The sequence below is a fragment of the Prionailurus viverrinus genome, chromosome D3 (genome assembly GCF_022837055.1).
Source record: "Prionailurus viverrinus isolate Anna chromosome D3, UM_Priviv_1.0, whole genome shotgun sequence".
In the NCBI taxonomy this organism is placed as follows: domain Eukaryota; kingdom Metazoa; phylum Chordata; class Mammalia; order Carnivora; family Felidae; genus Prionailurus; species Prionailurus viverrinus.
The window spans coordinates 90,901,475-90,922,668 of record NC_062572.1 but is presented as its reverse complement, the minus strand read 5'-3'; positions in this window follow the sequence as shown (position 1 = coordinate 90,922,668).

Genomic DNA, 21,194 nt, shown 5'->3' with positions numbered 1-21,194 from the left:
ATTGCATGTGGGGCTTCAGCAAGAGAGTTCTGAGAGGTCAGAGATCAAACTGTTGCTTGCATGTAGCAGGAATTTTAGGCCTCAGAAACAGGGAGTCCCTGTTTGGTTTCCAGTGTTTACTAGAACCAGGAAGAGAAGCCCGGGGCTGTTTAGTAAACAGGGAAGTGGCTTTAGTCAAAAGTGTGAGGAGATAAATTTGTTGCTATTCTGGACTATTTTCTATTTTCTTCCCTTGTCAAAACTTGCTCCCAGGTATCTTCTAGAATATTCTTTCCTGTTAAAATGGTGAATGGCTGCTAATGGCAACAACAGTGGAAGTCCCCCGCCCCCCCAAAAAAAAGGCAACTAATTAAAGCGTGTGTTCTAAGCACTGTATTAGGTCCCTGTACCCCAGTGTTGATAAAAGTGCTTTCAACAATAGCCAAATTATGGAAAGAGCCTAAATGTCCATCAACTGATGAGTGGATAAAGAAGAGTGGATAAAGTGGATAAAGTACCTGGCAATGAGAAAGAGTGAAATCCCGCCATTTGCAGCAATGTGGATAGAACTGGAGGGTATTACACTAAGTGAAATAGGTCAGTCAGAGAAAGACAGCATATGTTTTCACTCAAATGTGGAGCTTGAGAAACTTAACAGAAGACCAGGGGGGAGGGGAAGGGGACAAAGATAGTTACAAACAGAGAGGTAGGGAGGCAAACCGTAAGAGACTCTTAAATACAGAGAACAAACGGGGTTAATGTTGGGGGGGAGAGGGGAAAATGGGTGATGGGCAGTGAGGAGGGCACCTGTTGGGATGAGAACTGGGTGCTGTATGTAGGTGATGAACCACGGGAATCTAACCCCAAAACCGAGAGCACGCTGTATACGCTGTATGTTAGCCAACTTGACAAGAAGTTAAATTAAAAACAAACAAACAAACAAACAAATAAATAAGTAAATAGGGGTGCTTACTGTGTTCTAAGCATTGTACTAGGTGCCTTTTTATTTCATTTCTTCAAATCCTCATTTCATTCTATTTCATTTCTTAAGACGTGCTGGAGAGTAGATCTTGCTATGCCTGTTTTAGGAACAGGCAGTGGGGACTCCGAGAGATTGAGTAACCTGTCTGGGGTCACACAGCTCTGCTCACTGACACATCTGGTTGGAATTTTACCTCCGACCCCCCCGCCCCCGCCGCCACACACACCCTCCAGCTAGTTTTGTGAACATAGGGACCTACTACGTTTTAGGCAGGTAGCTTCTAGAACACTGCCTATCACACGGTAGGCATTCACTAAATATGTGCTAAACAAAATAATGAAAAAGACGTAAAATGTATGTCTTTCCATGAATTGCTTGCTTTCTCTTACCAGACAATAATTTGCACGCAAACAATGTTTCCCTTTTTGTTCTGACCATCTGCCAATTTCAGAATTAAAGTTTATATTCCACTATACAATGATGTCTCTCAATTTGTGATTTCCAGCATAATTTTCTTTCACCTACTTTTTTAACTTGGCTCATTTTGTTGTTGTTGTTCTGTTTTTGCTCCTACTATTTGAATTTTTTACTGCAAACTGCGTGGTATCATTTTTGAACAGGAGGGTCTGGGGTGGGACCAGGATCTTGGGCTCCCGGGGATGGAGAGAGAGCGGGGCCTGTGTTTCCTCAGAAAGCAAGCCAGTAAGAGTCGTAGTCTGTCTCTGAAGACCACAATGTAAACCCCACTTTCGTGACGTAGAATTTTTTCCAGCCAAATCCATAGATCACATTTAATTTTCCTAACTTTGCAACTTAGTAGACTAGAAGGGTGTGTGGCTGCAGGTGCGCTTTGATGAGCCGTGAGTAGCAGTGTCCTGGGCTCCCCTTCTGGGTGACTTTGCAGCCAGATTTCTACATTCATCCCTATGAATGTAGAGACCCCCTGTCTTCTTCCTATTTTTGTCTTCCGGACCTGATAAAGACAACAGCCAACATTTAACGTGTACTTACTCTGTGACAGCATCTTTCACACAAGTATTTCTTTCATGTAATGGATACTCAAAAGGTCGGGTTGAAAAACTACATATTGCAGGATGAGTCCCTCCGTTCCTAGCAGGGCTCTGGGCCATCCAGTCTCCCTCCTCCCCGACTGTCCTGCTCATGCAGGCAGAATGCACACATGAAAACCCACTAACCTAATGTGCTCTGGAGACTGTCTCCTGGATGCCGTCATCGGCCCTCCGTGCTAAGGAGCCGCTCACGGATTCTGCGCTTGGCCGTGTTGTGGTAGGAGGAAGGGAAAGGGCTCGAGGACTTGCAAGATGCGAGAAGTCTGAGTGCCTTACCGTCGGGAAGATTAGTTAGAACATCTCTGCAATGTTGAAAGAGAGACGTGTCTCTTGTGGGAGCACTAATTCCCAGTAGAGAGGAAAACAAAGGACAAAAGAATAGTCATTACCGGAGAGAGTTGTAACCTAATGTCTGGTGGCTTTGGGCAAGTCACAGCGGCCAAGACCCAGTGTGTTCTATGCCTTGAAAAGAAGGGATTGGCTTAGGGTGGGCAGGGCAGGAGCAGGGGCTGTTTTCGTTCTGTGGATGGTGCCTGCCAAGTCATCTTTGCCCTGGCTTGTTATGAAGCCGGCTCTAAAGAGTGTCCCCTTCATTTGTGAGAGAGCCCTCCACCTATAGATGGTTGATGCCGAAAGCATGGGTAGACCCAGATTGCTGAATGGCCCCAGCAAAGCTCAGGGGTCGAAGGCTGCGGGACCCCCACCTAAGAATCGTGGAGGAGATAACTTGTCTCAGAGTGTCTGTCAGTTCATTCACTAGTATGGTAACCCGTCACATTTTTATTTCGTTTTTTTTTTTTTTATTGTGATAAGAATACAACATGAGACCTACTCTTCATAAAGTTCAAAGTGTATGAGCAAGCATTGTTAAGCATCAGGCATCGCGTCCTACAGCCCACCTCTGGAATGTATTCACCTTCGTCTTGTCTCATGAGGCTTTATGCCTCTCAGCAACCTCTGGTTTCCGTCCCCCAGTCCCTGGTGACCACCAGTGCACGCTGTAATGCTCAGTGTCTGACTGTCTTCTGGCTTCACATGAGTGGACATGTGCAGTACTTGTCCTTCTGTGCTTACGTCCCTGAGCAAAATGTCCTCTAAGGTCACCCATGCCATGGATGTAGCAGGATCCCCTTCTTCGTTAAGGCTGAATGATGTTTCTGTATGTATTTACCTTATACTTTAAGGAAGTTGAACAGTATTTTAACAGTATTTAAGAAAAAGTTAAACAGTATTTTTTAAAAATTTTATTTTAGAGACACAGAGAGTGTGTGCACATGAGCAGGGTAGGAGCAGAGAGAGAGGGAAAGAGAGAGAGAGATTGAGAGAGAGAATCCCAAGTGGGTTCACACTGTCAGCACAGAGCCCAATGTAGGGCTTGGACTCATGAACTGTGAGATCATGACCTGAGCCAAAGTCAAGAGTTGGACACTTAACCGAATGAGCCACTCAGGTGCCCCTAAACAGCATTTTAACACTAGTCCCGTCAGTTAGCCAAGTTTCACAAAATAATGATGCCAGAGGCTGATGGGCCCGGGTTCCAGGCCCCCTGGGCTCTCCCGGTGCCCAACCCTGTGGCTGTTGCTTGTCTCGGTGTCTGCCAGTGCCCACGGGGAGGGAGGCCCCGTAGCTCCTGTTCCAGAAGGCTCTGCTGGTGGTAGGGGGTGGTGATCACAATTTTAGTCCTTTTATCACAATTATACTCATCTCCACCCCACAAAGGACAAGATTTAAACACAATACTTCTCAGAGAATCTGCTCTGTGAAGTCAAAATGTGGAAGGCCATCCGTGGGAGTGCTGCGTGGCGGGCGGAGAAAGCCCCTTGGGCGTGTCCCTCGTGTCCCTGAACGCCATTATCTTCCTCCCCACAAAATGGTTCTATGGGCCTGAAATGCAACAAATTTGTCTCTTGGACTGATGTCAGATCAGTTAATCAGAATCGACCCCTTTCCCCTGACCTGCGGTTGGACACATCATCTACTCCATCACCGATCTTACTGAACCTACACCTACTTGCTATTCATTCCGGAGACCCCACCTCATCCGCTTCCCTTTTTGTTTGTTCTCCTGCGTGTTTGCAAAGCTGGAGATGAACTTCACTGAGATGGTCTGATCAGGTGTCCTTCTGTCCAGTCTCCGGTGTCTTCAGCCACGGAACAAATGGCATTGAGGGACCAAGAATCGGAGGAGTAAGAAATCCTCCCCCTGATTGTGTTCGGTGAGGTATGCTGTGTTCACTGCAGCCTCCTCCTCTAAAAACCCTGTGCGCTGAGGGGCTTTCATGCTGGTGTGACCAACTGAGGCCCATGGAGCTTGAGGGGTGTTATTCTTCAGAAAGTTGTGGAGGGTAGGGGCACCTGGGTGGCTCAGTCGGTTGAGCGTCTGACTTCGGCTCAGGTCATGATCTCCTTGTTTGTGAGTTCGAGCCCCGCGTCTGGCTCTGTGTTGACAGCTCGGAGCCTGGAGCCTGCTTCGGATTCTGTGTCTCCCTCTCTCTCTGCCCCTCTCCTGCTTGCACTGTGTCTCACTATCTCTCTCAAAAATAAACATTTGTAAAAAAAAGTTGTGGAGGGAAATTCTGGTGTGCAGGTGTCGACTGTTGTATCCGCAGTTTCGAAGAAATCACCGTAAATCTTTACCCCTACCTCCTAAATACAGTAGAAACTTGGAATGTCTGCAAGTAAGCATTGAGTTTCTCTTCTTTTATCCTGGTTTAAAATTATAGGATTCTTTTCTATTGTTTCTTTGTTCTAACTGTGCCTATAATGTGTTCTGTCTCTCCACCCCAGCATTAAACATTGACTTTTAGGTGAACAGCAATGTGGGGGGAGTGGGAGAGGGGCCCCTGGGAGGCTTCCTCTGTCGTCATTCAGCTGCCGCTCTGTTCTTGGGATGTGAATGGGGGCGACTTCATGCAAACCCACCTCCCCTGTTATGAAACCGACCCAGTGTGTGTCTCTTGGGTGTCACCTGGCATATGAGGGACAGCTCATGAACAAGATGCAGGTCTTGGAAGGCATGTTTTCTAGAGCCCTGGAAGCCAGCCACCTGTCCGATGTAAACCTTGTCCACTGGCCGGTCCTCAGGGCAGGGGCTGACCACGACAGACCCTGAGACACAGGGCTGGTCAGAATCACAGTGTGTTCTGGAAAAAATGGACCCCGAGAGTAGGCATTCAAACCCTCCTCCTAGAAAAGACAGAAAGGACTAAAGGAAAAGCAAAACAGGCAAAGAACACATTGAGGCTTGAACCATGACCCTTCGTGCCCTGTTGCTACGACGCACCAAGCCTAACACACAGATGCCCTTCAGAGAAGGCGGGGTGGGCCAGGCGACTGTAATGCTGATCCTGGCACATCCCCAGCAACGAAGCCACTCGCAAGGGCAGGCTGGGGCCTGTTCCCACTCTATAAGAGCTCTTGCTTTATTGTCTGCTTTGTTTTCTCTTGCTTTTTTTTTTTTTGCCACTGTACGGGCCGTGGGGTGGCAGGTGGGAGGAGCGAGACCAGACCTGGTAGAACGTCATGCGGGCAGAGTTTTCTCTGATCAATTCCCTACTGATTTGGGCTCACCCCAACATGGAGGCATTCTTTCCTGACGAGGAGAACTGCCTGAATTCACACGGAAGGTTTGCACATGAGGACAGATCAGAGAGGCAGACAGCACTGCATCTGGGGCTCCCTCGGCCTGGGGCGTGGAGCTGTGTGTACAAGCAGGCGTCCCAGATGGGCCCCTGTAAATGGGCATTCTTTAAGTATTTGCTCAGTAAGGGACAGCTATCCACTTTCCTGTGAGCACATTTGTGTTTCTCTTTTCATAGTTGAAAGAAGAGATTCCTTTATGTAGCAGAATATAAAGTTTTAATCTCATTAAAATTACCCTTAATTTATATATTTCCTGTCACTTATCACTGCATCATGCTGGTTTTTCACATGTATTAAAACTAGAGGCACCTTAGGTAGATGCAGTGACCAAGCGAATCAGGCCTTGTGTCTGGAGAAAAACTGACCAATGCAACTGTCGTGGGTTTTTTTCTTCACCTTTTTTAAGGCAAAGGGATATAGTTGATATACAAAAAAGTGTGCATATTTAGCATATGCTGTTTGATGCGTTTGTACGTGTGCACGAACCATGAGACCATTGCCACAATCAAGGTAACAGGCATGTCCTTCACCTCCAAAAGTTTCCTTACGTCCCTTTCTTTTTTGTGTGAAGACTCTGTTTTCTTATTAAGTTTTTTATTTTAATTCCAGTATAGTTAACAGAGTGTTACATTAGTTTCAGGTGTATACTATAAGGATTCAACAGTTCCATATGTCACCCGGTGCTCATCACCACAAGTGCCCCTTAATCCCCTTAACCTACCTCCCCCCTGCCCCCACCCACCTCCCCTCTGGTGACCATCAGTTTGTTCTCTACAGTTAGGAGTCTGTTTCTTGGTTTGTCTCTCTTTTTTGCCTCTTTGCTCATTCGTTTCGTTTCTTAAATTCCAAGTATGAATGATAACATATGGTATTTGTCTTTCTCTGACTCACGTGTTTTGCTTAGCATAGTACACTCTAGCTCCACCCAGGTTGTTGCAAATGGCAAGATTTCATTCTGTTTTATGGCTGAGTGATATTCCATTGTATATATACACCACATCTTCTTTATCCATTCATCTATCCATGGACACCTGAGCTGTTGCCGTAATTTGGCGATTGTAAATAATGCTGCATTGTGCTAAGAACTCTTGATATGAGATTTACTCTGTTAAATTATTTTTAAATTTTTATTTTTTTAAAGTTTACTTATTTATTTTGAGAGAGACCGAGACAGTGTAAGCAAGGGAGGGGCAGAGAGAAGGAGAGAGAGAAAATTCCAAGCAAGCTCCGCACTGTCCGCACAGAGCCCGATGTGGGGCTTGAACTCACAAAATCGCAAGATCGTGGCCTGAGCTGAAATTGAGTCAGATGCTCAGCCAGCCGAGCCCCCAGGTGCCCCTACTCTATTAAAAGTTTAAGTTCACAGTGCAGTATTGTTAACAGTAGGTGCTGTCTTGTGCACCACATCTCAAGAGGTTATTCATCTTCTGTAACTGAAGCTTTATAGTCTCCCTTCTAGCTTGTGTCTGATCTCAACTCCAGCAAAGTCAACTTTCTGTTTCCCTGCTTTCACCCCATGCTTTGTGTGAGCTGCCCCTGCCAGCTGCTTCTCTCTCCCTTCTTCCATGGCAGGAAGTCCTCTCCTCATCTGAAACATCATCTGACCGCAGCAGAGTCAGATTTCATTTATCCCTCCCTGTCATCCTAAATACGGTGGCTGTTCCTCTCATCAGAGCTCTCTTTCCTCCTGCCTGTTCTTTCATCTTTCAGTCTAGAATGGTGTCAAGGGCAAAGCTTATGTCTTGTTCATCATCACACTCCTCAGAGAGCATAACACTGAGCCTTACAACTGGGAGCTGTTCCGTAAATCTGGGCTCTTATTACTGGGAGAACCAATGACATGGCTTACGATGTTTTTGTAGTGACTTACAATGTGAATGAGCAGAGCAAACACTTAGGACCTCACTTATGGCTCTTTGCTACCAAAACTCAAAATTTCCATATTTTCTATAGATGGCAATATACTTAACAGAGTGGTTTTAAATAGTTGCAATCAATGCAATAGATGATGGTTCACTTGAATATATTAGCATCTCTCTACTGAAACTCTACACTTTTCTCCGATTGCATTCTTACTATGGAAGCATTTACCCCCATGGACTTTTGTAACCCGCAAGCTACAATCATCATCATATCATCACCCACCATTTCAAGGATCAGACACCATACTACAGTCATTCATAAGCATCTTCCCATACTTCGCAAGGGAATGATGCACAAAAACAGAACAAAACAAAACACCAGACTCTGGATTGAAATGTAAAATTAAGTGCAGTCTTACCTGTGGGTTTGAAAGGAGGAGAGAATGAAGACAACCTTAAGCAACTTATAATCCGTGGCCAATGATGAACATGTAAAGCAATGTGGACACTGTGGTCCTACACATAATTCCATGCAGTGAAAGCAGCTGGTTTTATAGAATATGTTCTGAGATATGTTGGCTTTATTTTAATTATGTGGGAGAAGCTTGAAGGAGAATAATGTTATAATTATATATAAAGTTTGACCCCAGAATTTCCTTTCAAAGGAAGTGTGCACATTACAATTTCAGCAAACAATTGGCAAACCTTTAGTTGCTGTTTTTTCGGGATCAGAGGTAGGGCTGACCTTCAGGGACTGAGGCTGGAATGTTTCCAGGGCTCCAAGTCCCATCTCTCTTGACATTAGCACAGCGGCCTGAGCTGTGAGCGACTTAAAGGCTGTGGAGCCTCTGCAGTACATGTTCTCTTCAACCTGGGCAGAGCACGTGGGAGATGTGTCCTAGGGGACGAATGTGCAGGTGGAGACTCAGGGCTGCAGCACGCAGGTTCCTAAATGGCTGTGGCCCCAGCTCTTTCACTTAACTAACCACAGTTTGTCTTTCTGTGGAACTCAGTAGACGGGTTTATTCACCTCCTCTGATAGCGGGAGCCAGCAACGGTGTGTACGAAAGTGGCAGGGACTTCCAAGTGCCCTCAGCGTGGCAGAAGCTGGGAAATGGTGGACCCTCAGGGAATTCTGCCCTGGTCTGAAAAACATTATGCAGAGTAAATAGCTGATCTCTTAATCAGTCAGGACGGGCCCCAGGCAAGGGCAGCACTCCCGATGGCTGCAGCCTTTTCTGGTACTGCTGTAGCTCACAATTCCCAACCCCGTGGGTCTCAGCACTTGGCAGAGTTTCCGCTGAGAAGAAGGGCCCCTTGCAATTCGTGGTCTCCATGTCCGGCTTCCAGCAACGTGACCTGGGAGGGAACGTATCCATCACCAACTCCCTACTTGCTAGAGGGCTGTCTGCAAGGCCCTTGAGTGACCTCAACGCTACCCCAGTTTCCAAAGGCTTTGGGGACTGGCGTTCCAAGTTGCACATGACATTGACTGTCCTCCGTACCTGGACTTGCAGGAGGAGAGAGGCAGGACACTCTGATAACAGGAGAAAAGTCCATGTTCCCCGGTTCTATAGAGTTCCTGGAATTAGAGGGCTACCTTAGGCTTATTTAAAGAGCGAAGGAAAAACAGCAATTCACATATGTGGCGTGACTTTGCACATGGTAAGTCACCTTGTCAAGGAGCCATTGTGGTCTTTGGGGTCAGTTTGTGTCAGTTTGTGTATTGTTGTTCCCGCTCGCAGATGGTAAAGTTGTAGCCCCCGGAGATTATGACTTGCCAAAGGCGAGTGTCCCCCCAAGCCTGGTTGGTAACAGGGCAATCAGAAAAGAAAACAGATCTCTGAGCTCTAAGGGTTAACTGTGCCCAACCCGGCTGGGCCCTGACTGGGCAGCAGGCTCCGCTGGAGGGGTGGGATGCCCAGGTCACAAGCAGAGCAAGAGAGGGACAGGCGAGGCGAGCTGGGGGAGTGGGGTAGCAGCAGACAGAGTCCTGGGGGGAGTTTGCCTGTGGCCTGGAAGCCCAAGGCCCACCAGAGCTGGGGCAGGGGAGTGTCCTCTGCCCTCAGGGATGCTGCTGCTATGCTGTGTCCCACCTCTCAACCTGCTGCCTGACTCACACTGCTTCTCGTGACATACTTATAAATCCATGAAATGATCATGTGTCATCGTCATGAACAATGAGTATTCTTCCCCTTGGGGGTTACTTATTTAGATTTTTAAATTCGAAATGTACAGATTCTATAACTTTGAATGACCTGAAGATAGTTCTGAAGTTCTCTTAAGTGGCTTTTCATACGTAAAAAATGAATTTCAGAACTCAGATGATAATCTTGCTGCTCTAATCAAAAATGGCATTTGAATTTGGCAGGAGAAGAATACTGTTACTGCCTTATTTCTAAGGAAGATCCTCCGGAGATATGCTCACTTAAAAAATTCTCTATCAAAAAAAAATATTTCTCTATTTTCTTCAGATAGATAATTCTAAAGGAAGTCACACATACATTTGCAAATGTGACAAAACTTTTTTTCCCCAGGCAGGCACTCTAGCGAAGAAAAATCACTAGCCATATTCTTGGTGTGCCTGAGAGCAGGGTTTCACTGGGGTAAGGGGATGCGCCTTTCAGCAGGTGCTGAACTCAAGGAGGGGGCGGCTCAGAAGAACAGGGTAGTGGAGGTCAAGTAGACTGCAGTGCTATTCAGTTTAACTGCTTTCTTTCATAGCCAAGAGAGTAAAACTCTGTGCATGACTTTCCCCAGGCTACACGGCTGGCTTAGTCAGAACTGGGTTGGAATCCGGTCTTCCAGCCCAGTGCTTTTCCCCATATGATCCATTACCCCCATAGATCCTGCCCTTTGGTCAGTATCTTAGAAGAAGACATTTCTAAAGCTCTGGTCACTACTCACGAATAGACACTGTGTATTTATTTATTTATTTATTTATTTGATGGCTCATAAGGGACGATGGAGTGAAACAGAACAATTGATTACATCACTATGTCCATGTTTAGGATATTGGTACTAAATTTTTTTTTTAAGTGTAGATTAAACTATATTTTGTTTTCATGCAAAACACTGTGAACTACTAAGACATTGGTCTACCTGTCGATTCAGCAAGTACTTACTGGATGCCTACCATGTGACCACACACGTATGTCTGGGGACACACACGTGACTCGGGCATTGTCTGAGTCCCTGTAGACCTTCTCACCTACCCGGCACAAGCGTGGCCGTGCTAATGTTGTCTGTGATGTTTGCCTGGTTGTCTTTACAGGTAGACTTGTAGGGATTTTGGTTCATCCCTCTCTCTCTCTCTCTCTTTTTAAAGTTTATTCATTTATTTTGAAAGAGAGAAGAATGCACAAGTGGGGGAGGGGCAGAGAGAGAGAGAGGGAGAGAGAGAATCCCAAGCAGAGAATCTGATGTGGGGCTCATACTCAAGGACCGTGAGCTCATGACCTGAGCCGAAGTCAGACGCTTAACCAACGGAGCCACCCAGGCACCCTGGGATTTTGGTTCACCTCTTAAATTGTGCACTACTTGCTGCCAGGCACGGCTGGGCTATCAGCAAATATTGTGGGCCTCACTACTAATTCGTCGTGTTAAAAGGGAGCAGATGCACAGCAACAGCAGTGCTGAAACAGTGGTGCTAATTTCTTTAACATGCTTTGCGGCCATGCTTGTTCATAGTCCTGGATGTTCACTTGGAGTCTGAGCTACAGCAGCTCCTTTTTGCACAAATGGGGGGATGGTTTTCCTTGGACTCTACGCCCTCTCCAGTTCACCTGCCCACCGGCTGCTGCCCTCCTGGTGTGACAGGCCCGGGTGGCATTTCCCGCGATGGGAACCCCTGTGGTCTGTTCTCTAGATGTGCATTGCCTCGGCAGTGCCGGGGGTGGAAGCAGTTAGTTCCAGCAGGGCATCCTCGACCTGCCTGCGTGTGATCAGCTCCTGACAGGGTCAGGGTCATAAAGTGGAAGGATCCGATTTCGTGCTGAGTCGGTGCACCAGTGTGTCAAGCATCTTGCTTGAGGGACGGGAGTCTGATGATTTTATTTCAGGGACGAGTGGCATTTGAGCTGGTGAGCACTGCAGAGCCTTCTGGGGTGACACGGACCTTTCGGCAGTTCCCCTGGAGGCCCCCTGCCCCACTTTTAATTGCAAGCTATCTTTGTGTTCAGACTCGGTTCAATGTCAGTACACTGTCGGATGACATCAGGGCTCCTGGATGACTGTCCCAGTTCTGGGAACGAGCTATCTGAGCTCTTGGTGATGGGGGGACCCTCACCCCGACCACACCCCGGCCACAGGGAAAACCAGGCCCCTCTGAGCACTTTGGAGGGTGTGAGGGCCTGCCTGGCTGCCCCAGATGGCCTCAACCTGTGCGTGGTAATTCTCACTCACTCTCGGTGTGTAATGTCAGCAGGTGTCACGTCTGAGCCGATTTGCACCCAGTGAGGAGCAACCACAAAGCCCACACATTTATTTCGACTCTGAACCCAGGTCACTCAGCACAAAGTGACGATTTTACTTGTGTGTACTGGGAAGGGAGTAGAGAAGAACATTCTTTTCCCCTCTTTGCAAAGTATTTAATATAAGCTTACGTCCACTCTCTTCCTATGCAAAGTAATTAAATTTCTCTACTTCTGCATCTACAGCTACACCAGGAAATGACAATAAAAGCATTATGAAGGTGAGAGCCCAAAATGATCTTTTAAATGTGAATAAAAATAGGTGACAGAGGGATAACATTAAGGTTCATAATTTCCAGGAAGGTTTTGTAAGAGATGTGAACGGTAACCAGGGATCTGGATTTCCAGATCGTCTGAATTTCATATAACATATAGTACAACCGTAGCGATGGATGACTCTGTGTATCTCATTGTTTTAGTCCGGAGACCTTTACGTGAGGGCAAATCACATGGCAGAAATGTGACTCCCCCATGGGGAAGACCATGTTAACACCTCGCCATGACTCTGGCTGGTCCTTCTCTGAGGTCACACACATAGGGGCCAGGAGAAGCCGTGGACTGGGGTTCAGCCTTCCAGAGCCATGCTGGGGAATGGTGATCCCACTGCCACATGGTCAGGTTGCTCCGGAAAAGGGGAGTGGGCTGAATGGGTAGGCATGGTGCTTGTCACAAGAGTGTATTGACAGTTGGCCTCAAGGGCCACCCCGGCTTCTCAGTGGGTCTTTCTGCAAGGCCCCGTCCCCTTCCTCCTGCTGCCTGTCAGTGTGCCCTTCCTTTAGGCTCTGTTTCCATTTCTTAACCATTCTCTAGACTTTAATACATGTCCAATTGCCAATTCAGTTCCTTTATTTCTTCATTAAGCATGAGGGGGTCCAATTGCCCTTTAAACTGACATGATATCTACTACTGACTTTTAAATACTCCTCTAACAAGAGACCTTACTTACATACTATTTAATATTTATATAGGACATTTTAAGAGAAAAGACACCTTGCCCAAGAGGAAACAGTTTTGCACACTGTTCTTGCTCATTTCCTTCAGCAAAAGCGGGTTAGAGCTAGTTCTTTCATTTTTATTTACTTATTTTTAAGTGTTTGTTTATTTTTAAGAGACAGAGAGAGCGCAAGCAGGAGGGGGGCAGAGAAATAGGGAGAGAGAGAATCCCAAGCAGGATCTTTGATGTCAGTGCAGAGCCTGACACGGGGCTTGAACTCATGAACTGTGAGATCATGACCTTAGCTGAAGTTGGATCCTTAATCGACTGAGCCACCCAGACGCCCCTCATTTTTATCAGTAATAGGGAAACGGAGGCAAGGGGAGTCGGTGACTCTGCTTTCTGTCTTGGCACCTGTTTGTTGAGTCACTGTCGACCCTCAGCTCAGCCTGGGCCTCTGTCTCATGCTCATGCCTCTGTCCCACCTTCAGAGTCTATGTGGCTGGACACCGTGTTCGGGCCACATGTAACTCGTCCTAGGAGCCAAAAGCATCTTTGCCTTTCAGGGTAATGTCTTTATTCAGAAAAAAAAAAAAAAACCTTCAGGAGAGTTTTTCTGCCAGTTAAATTCATAACAACAGATGAACTTTCCTGTGTTTGTATTCTTAAGATACGTTCTGATCTAACATTTGATGTTGTCTTTTATTTGCTCACACAATCACATGGCCTGGAAAATACCGTGGAAAACCACAAGAAATGTGAGTCTCTGCAGTGTCCCCATTTCCGCTGGTGGCAGAGCGGGAGAGAGTTGGAACTACATGGGGGCCTCCTCAGATGTTCTGAGAACTAGAGCAGAAGTTTGAGAGAGGAAACTGGAAACAGTTCACGGCAACAACCCTCCACTGTCCAGCTATTTGATTTGGGTCTGGGGTATGGAGGGTCTGCTCAGTGCATTGATTTGGTGGAACCACTCCAGTAACTCTACCCCTGGAAGGGTCTATGAGTCGGCATATGGTGGGAGCTTGGGGCAGTTCCACCCCTGTAGGGCTCAGTCCCTCTCAGCAGGTGACCCTGTCAACGGTGGACGTCCACCAGCCACCATCAGGCCTCAGTCAGCTTGGCCGGAGGCCTTTCACCAGTTCCTGGCTGCTGGCTGGCCATCACAGATTTCTCCCCATTGACGATGACCTTAAAGAATCCTTGAGCCCTGCTAATGGCAGGCTTTTGAGCAGCTAGCGTGACACCTTTCTTTTGTTTTCTAGTGACAGGTGTGTTTTCACTTGTATACCTCCCATGAACTTATATAGGTCAAAACTGTTTGCCAGGAAACAGGATAATTACCAGAAAGAGAAGCCCCGGAGAGGAAGTGGCATATGTGATACACACACTTGTAATATATCACAGTGCTTTCACTTTCTGTTAATTGATTAATCAATCAATCGATAGATCACATAGTACTAGAAAGGACTGCTTATGTACATTGTAAAATAATTTTAGAATATTATTTCAGAAACAGGTAGCATTAGAGATAATCATCACCACTGCAAAGTCTTATTAAAAACGGTATATTTTGCCTAGGGAAGAATGGTCCTCAGAGTTTAAATGCTGTTAATTTCGTGTACTCCATTTAACACTGGTCTCAGATGATCTGAGACAAAAGGTTTCTGTGGTAAATTATATCTGGGAAGCATGCCAACTAGATTAGCTCCCAAAGACTCTGGTATATCTTAGTAATTACCAGGCTCTGAGAAAACTTACAGAGAGAAACCCATTTAACGCTATATAATGATATTCTAGTATTTTTCCTATTTTTGATCACAAGTACTTTTATTTATTAATACAACAGACACCTATTTGAGGGCCTGTCAATTCTTCTGGACCTAGGGGTACAGCCGTGATAAGGTCTTTGCTTTCATACGCTTATGTTGTGGAACCTTTATTTTTAACCAAAAATTTTCCTCCAAGTGATAGCAGTTCATAGGACGCATGCTCTATGCCACATATTTTGGGAAACACAACTATATGTTGATGAGCTCCCAAGAAAAGTGTGCATTTTCCAATTAGAATGCTTCCAGCCATAGTCTGAGATGCACAAAATTAGAATAGGAATCTTCTAGATAGTGAATGATGTGAGAATGACTGGAAAAGTATAAAACATGATACCTGCCTCTCACTTTGTCAGCTCCTTTTTTTAAATTTAATATAATTTAATGTCAAGTTGGCTAACATACAGTGTATACAGTGTGCTCTTGGTTTCAGGAGTAGATTCCTGTGATTCATCGCTTACATACAACACCCAGTGCTCCTCCCGACAAGTGCCCTCCTCAATGCCCATCACTCATTTTCCCCACCCTGCCCCCACATCAACCCTGTTTGTTCTCTGTATTTAAGAGTCTCTTATGGGTTTGCCTCCCTCTCCGTTTGAAACTATTTTTTCTCCTTCCCTTTCCCCATGGTCTTCTGTTAAGTTTCTCAAGTTCTACATATGAGTGAAAACATATGCTGTCTTTCTCTGACTGACTTATTTCACTTAGCATAATACCCTCCAGTTCCATCCACGTTGTTGCAAATGGCAGAATTTCATTCTTTCTCATTGCCAAGTAGTATTCCTTTTTATATATAAACCACATCTTCTGATGAATGGATAAATAAGATGTGGTTTATCAGCTCCTTTTCTTTAAAATATAAAATTTATTGTCAAATTGGTTTCCATACAACCCCCAGGGCTCATCCCAACAGGTGCCCTCCTCAATGCCCATCACTCAATTTCCCCTCCCTCCCTCCCACCCCCCATCAACTCTCAGTTTATTCTCAGTTTTTAAGAGTCTTTTATTGTTTGGCTCCCTCCCTCTCTAACTGTTTTTTCTTTCCTTACCCTCCCCCATGGTCTTCTGTTAACTTTCTCAGGATCCACTTAAGAGTGAAAACATATGGTATCTGTCTTTCTCTGTCTGACTTATTTCACTTAGCATTAACGCTCTCCAGTTCCATCCACATTGCTACAAAAGGCCATATTTCGTTCTTTCTCATTGCCATATAGTATTCCATGGTGTATGTAAACCACAATTTCTTTATCCATTCGTCAGTTGATGGACATTTAGGCTCTTTCCATAATTTGGGTATTGTTGAAAGTGCTGCTATAAACATTGGGGTACAAGTGCCCCTATGCACCAGTACTCCTGTATCCCTTGGGTCAATTCCTAGCAGTGCTATTGCTGGGTCGCAGGGTAGATCTATTTTTAATTTTTTGAGGAACCACCACACTGTTTTCCAGAGCAGCTGCACCAGTTTGCATTCCCACCAACAGTGCAAGAGGGTTCCCGTTTCTCCACATCCTCTCCAACATCTATAGTCTCCTGATTTGTTCATGTTAGCCACTCTGACTGGTGTGAGGTGATATCTCAGTGTGGTTTTGATTTGTATCTCCCTGATGAGGAGCAACGTTGAGCATCTTTTCATGTGCCTATTGGCCATCTGGATGTCTTCTTTTTTTTTTTTTATTTTTATTTTTTATTTTTTTTTTTCAACGTTTATTTATTTTTGGGACAGAGAGAGACAGAGCATGAACGGGGGAGGGGCAGAGAGAGAGGGAGACACAGAATCGGAAACAGGCTCCAGGCTCTGAGCCATCAGCCCAGAGCCCGACGCGGGGCTCGAACTCACGGACCGCGAGATCGTGACCTGGCTGAAGTCGGACGCTTAACCGACTGCGCCACCCAGGCGCCCCTGGATGTCTTCTTTAGAGAAGTGTCTATTCATGTTTTCTGCCCATTTCTTCACTGGCTTATTTGTTTTTCAGGTGTGGAGTTTGGTGAGTTCTTTATAGATTTTGGGTACTAGCCCTTTGTCCGATATGTCATTTGCAAATATCTTTTCCCATTCCGTCAGCTGCCTTTTAGTTTTGTTGATTGTTTCCTTTACAGTGCAGATATCAGCTCCTTTTTGTGCCACAGGGACATCATCTTGTGAGGGCCTCACACTTGGCCCCAGGGCAACTTCAGGTCATGGTCCCTGTTGGTCTTCTAGGATCCTTAGGCAGATTTCCATTAGTCCAACTCCCACGTTGGACCTCCACCGACAGCTAGGTGGTGAGTAGGCCTCAGTGTTCTGAAATGGTCCCTTTTGTCCCCTTACTTCTGTGGGTCTGGTTTGGCTTCACTGAACTTCACTGTCCGCTGAGCTCCTGGTAATTAGAGAATTTCTTTTCTGTTCATAGGATGCAAGCTCTGTATTTATTTCCTGTTACCACTTCACTAGACACAAATCCACATCTTCATTCGAGTACGTGACCACATCCAAACCAGGTTTTAGAAATAAGTTTCCTATCACCGTTCAGTGGAATATCTTGGTTTATTATTTTTCTGTTTTCAAATTAGTTTTGCTTCTAGCTCATTCCTTTATCCCAATCATGTTAGTTTGCACAAAAAGCCACATTATGGCTGGGAGTTGTTAAGACAGGCTTGGACCACCCCACAGCACCCCCCACCCCCCCGCCTTCTGAGAAAGGCAAATGAGTGCTCATTGCTGTAGACAAACTTCAAATGTCCTAGCTCCTGCAAACCCCTCAAGTTAACCCAATACAAATATCACTTCCACAGTCTCAATCAAACCTCAAACACTGTGCCAGAAATTAATATGCTAGAGCTCCAGATGACCAGCGTTATGAAAAGCATTTATGCATTCTATGGACTGTGACTACATGTTTAATATCCAATTAAAGAATAGGGACTTTTGCTGGTGATGATAAGAGACAAACAAAGTAGTAATTACGCAGAGAGATATGGGTGACGCGTGATTACAAAGTACAAAATTAGACACTGACTGGAATTTTCGTACCTCCACTAAGTTGTTCCCAGAGTCAGACTTTGATTTTGGGATTCTATAATTACATAATCACAATTTACACTTGTCCATAAAAAGTGTACCTATAATATATGCAATGTTTCCAAGGCATATATATTTTTTTCAGGAACCACTTGGACATTCTGGTGGAAGAGTTGATTTAGTGTGCAATTAGGAATGAAGTTTCCAAATTAGACTGAGACCAGATTCTGCATCTGGGAAATAGAAATTAGGAATGGTGCCAGATCTTCCCCAGTGTCTTTGATTACCCTTCAAAATCCTGAAAGTTTCAGAATTAGCATCAGTAGACCTAAGAACAATGTCTGTTAAAGCGACAGATGGAATAATTGGCTGCCTTTTCCTCCAGGACACAGATTGTTCACACAACAGTGATCAATTTCCAGTTTCCCCCAGCACCCTTCAGGGCCCTGACTACCCCATACGGTGGGGTACCCTGGGGTAGGTGGAGATCAGGATGCGTTTCATAGTCTTGGGGATGATTTCTAACCTTGTGATGCACTCTGGCATGGAAGGAAGAGCTACTATGTCTGTGTTCCGCTCAGCAGGTCGAATGTTTTTGACATTTATAGAGATGGGTATACTTTTCCATATCACAGCTTTATTTATTTATTTATCTATCTATCTATCTATCTATCTATCTATCTATCTATCTATTTATTTTTAATGTTTATTTGAGAGAGAGAGAGAGAGAGAGAGCGAGAGAGCGAGCATGAGTTGGGGAGGGACAGAGAGAGAGAGGGAAACACAGAATCTGAAGCAGGCTCCAGGCTCTGAGCTGTCAGCACAAAGCCTAACATGGGGCTCAAACTCATGGACCATTACATCATGACCTGAGCTGAAGTCCAACACTTAACTGACTGAGCCACCCAGGCGCCCCATATCTTTTAAAGACTCCTTTTAATTGTATCCACCCCCGCCCTGCACTATGCCAGCATACATTCCATAAAGGGGGTCCTTTTCGTGGTTTCCTTCAAGGTCCCATCTGAAGCTTTCACTCTCTTCCTTTGTGCTCTTGGCATTTTGTGAAACACACATTCAGTGAACTCTGTAGAGGTGTCTAGATTGTCATGGGCATCCCCGATACCTTAGCATCAAGCGTAGCACTCAAACATGCATATGTGTTCTCAGAATCTAGTATTCACAGGGCAGGTGAGGTGAATAAGAAAGTTCCACCTATACAGCAGACAGCAGAAGGATAAAGGATTCTAACTCCCATGTGGTGAAGCTGTCTGAAGCCCAGTGGAGAGGCAGAACACAGAAGTTCTTATCTCCGAGTTTAAAAAGAACCAAAGTTAGAGAAGATGATAACTATCCTAAAGTTTCTATCGTATAGCTGTAGGGGTGGAGTCCTGAAGGAGCAGGTTAGGGGTTTGCTAATTTTGATGCCTCCTATATGTGTCCGGGTAGAGATCAGTTAGTTTCCTTAACACTTAAAAAAAAGTGCTTTGCATTTATTTTGGAGGCGTCAAGGAAGCAGGTGTGGGGGGTGGGGAGCTGAGGAGCATCTTGAAATGAAAGTGGTCCCTACTCTGTAGCCTGAAAAGCTAAATTTTGACAATCAGAAAGTCAGGGAGCAAAACTCCTGGGCCTGTAAGAGAAATAGAAAAAATATAAGAGAGAACTTACTTTATGCTAGACTTTATGGTAGATGCTTTGCCAACATTTTGCTATTTAATCCTTAAAACTGTATCATTGGCCCAATTTATAGATGAGGAAATGGAAGATGTTTGGGATGAAGCACCTTTGCTCCATGCCACACAGGTCATGCAGAGAAGAGCTGGGGATTTGCTCCGGCTCCTCCGGCTGCACCAGGGTAATTTTCTGTACCAAAGCAGCTAAGCATAAGGATTCAATATTTGAATATACTGTGAAATGATCGTCACAATAATTCTAGTTGCTGTCTGTCACCACACAGGGTTACCAAAATTTTTTTCTTACAGTGAGAACTTTCAAGAACCACTCTTCCAGCAACTTTCAAATATGCAATAGAACACTGTTGGCTGTAGTCACATACGCTAAGTTATATCCCAACACTTACTTATTTTATAATGGAAGGTTTGTTCTTTTTGACCATCTTCACCCATTTCACCTCCCCACTTCTATCCATCCTTGCCTCTGAGACCACCCATCTGTTTTCTGCTTATGAACTTTTTGAGGATAGAGATGGAATCTTTTGCTTCTTCGGGTCACCTCTTGTTTGCTCCGTAGTGCTTTGCACATAGAAAGTACAATCAATAGTTCCTGCTTTTATTTGGAAACCACACCCATAAGTCCAAAGATTGTACTTCTGCTTGGTCTTATAATAGCAAGACTGACTTTTGAGTGAAGAACGCTTTCTTTGATTCCAGCCCTTAGCACGTGGAGATTAGTTCGCTGAGCCTTTCTCCTTGATCTAGGACATGCCAACTGAGTCTCATGTTCCTGTGGTTCTCATCAAGGAACCCTGAATAGTTTTCAGGTCGGACACAAAAACAAAACCAGCACGCCCACATTTGACTGTTGATTTTCACTTAATGTAAAGAGTTTTGGTCTCTTGAAACAACACACAATTGCTTGCCACTTATTTGAGGCACACTGTCTGTGACCTCGTCCTTTATGGAAACACCATGACATGGGTTTACAATCAGAGTTGGGCATATGGTGGATGTATTTCAGGAACCCTAAGAAGGGCACAATATTTCCCTACTCATTGTAGTCAATGAGTACCTATCTTTGACATGTTGCGAGTTTATTTATGGAGTCCAAATTATGAGAGTTAATCCTGTTTTGTCAAAGCCTTGTATGACATCCCTCTGATTAGGACTGTGCATGGTGATTTATTTTCAGCAACGGAACATGGCATGATGTGCCATCATTATTCAACATCTCATTTGAGCCCTGGCAGATCACTTGGAGCTATTCTGCATAGGCGAGTACTTAGCATAGTTAATGTGCTTCGCCAACAGTTGACATTCTGATCAAAGATTTTGAACACAAAAACATTTCTAACTTTTTCTTTCCCTTTTCCTTTGGTATTTGTTTGGTCTCCTGGGGTCAGTTTTATTCAGTGAGAGAAAGAATATATATTTTCCTTTAGTGTTAGAAGTTTTACTTAATATATATTTTCCTTTAGTGTTAGAAGTTTTACTCAAGTGTGTCTTTAAAAATGGGGAAGATAAAGGGAAAGCATTTTATCTCCCTGGTGTTGTTTTCCTTTTGTTTCAGGCTGGTTTTCATGCACTGTTGGCAGGCGGCACGATGCACTATCAGCTCCAGGGAATGAGGGCTCACCACGTGAAACTGCCGTGTGCACACGTGTGACCTTGGGTCAGTCACTCAGCCTCTATGGGTGTCCCAATTTGTGAAGTCAGGACAATGATACAATAACATTATTCTAATATTATCCAATAG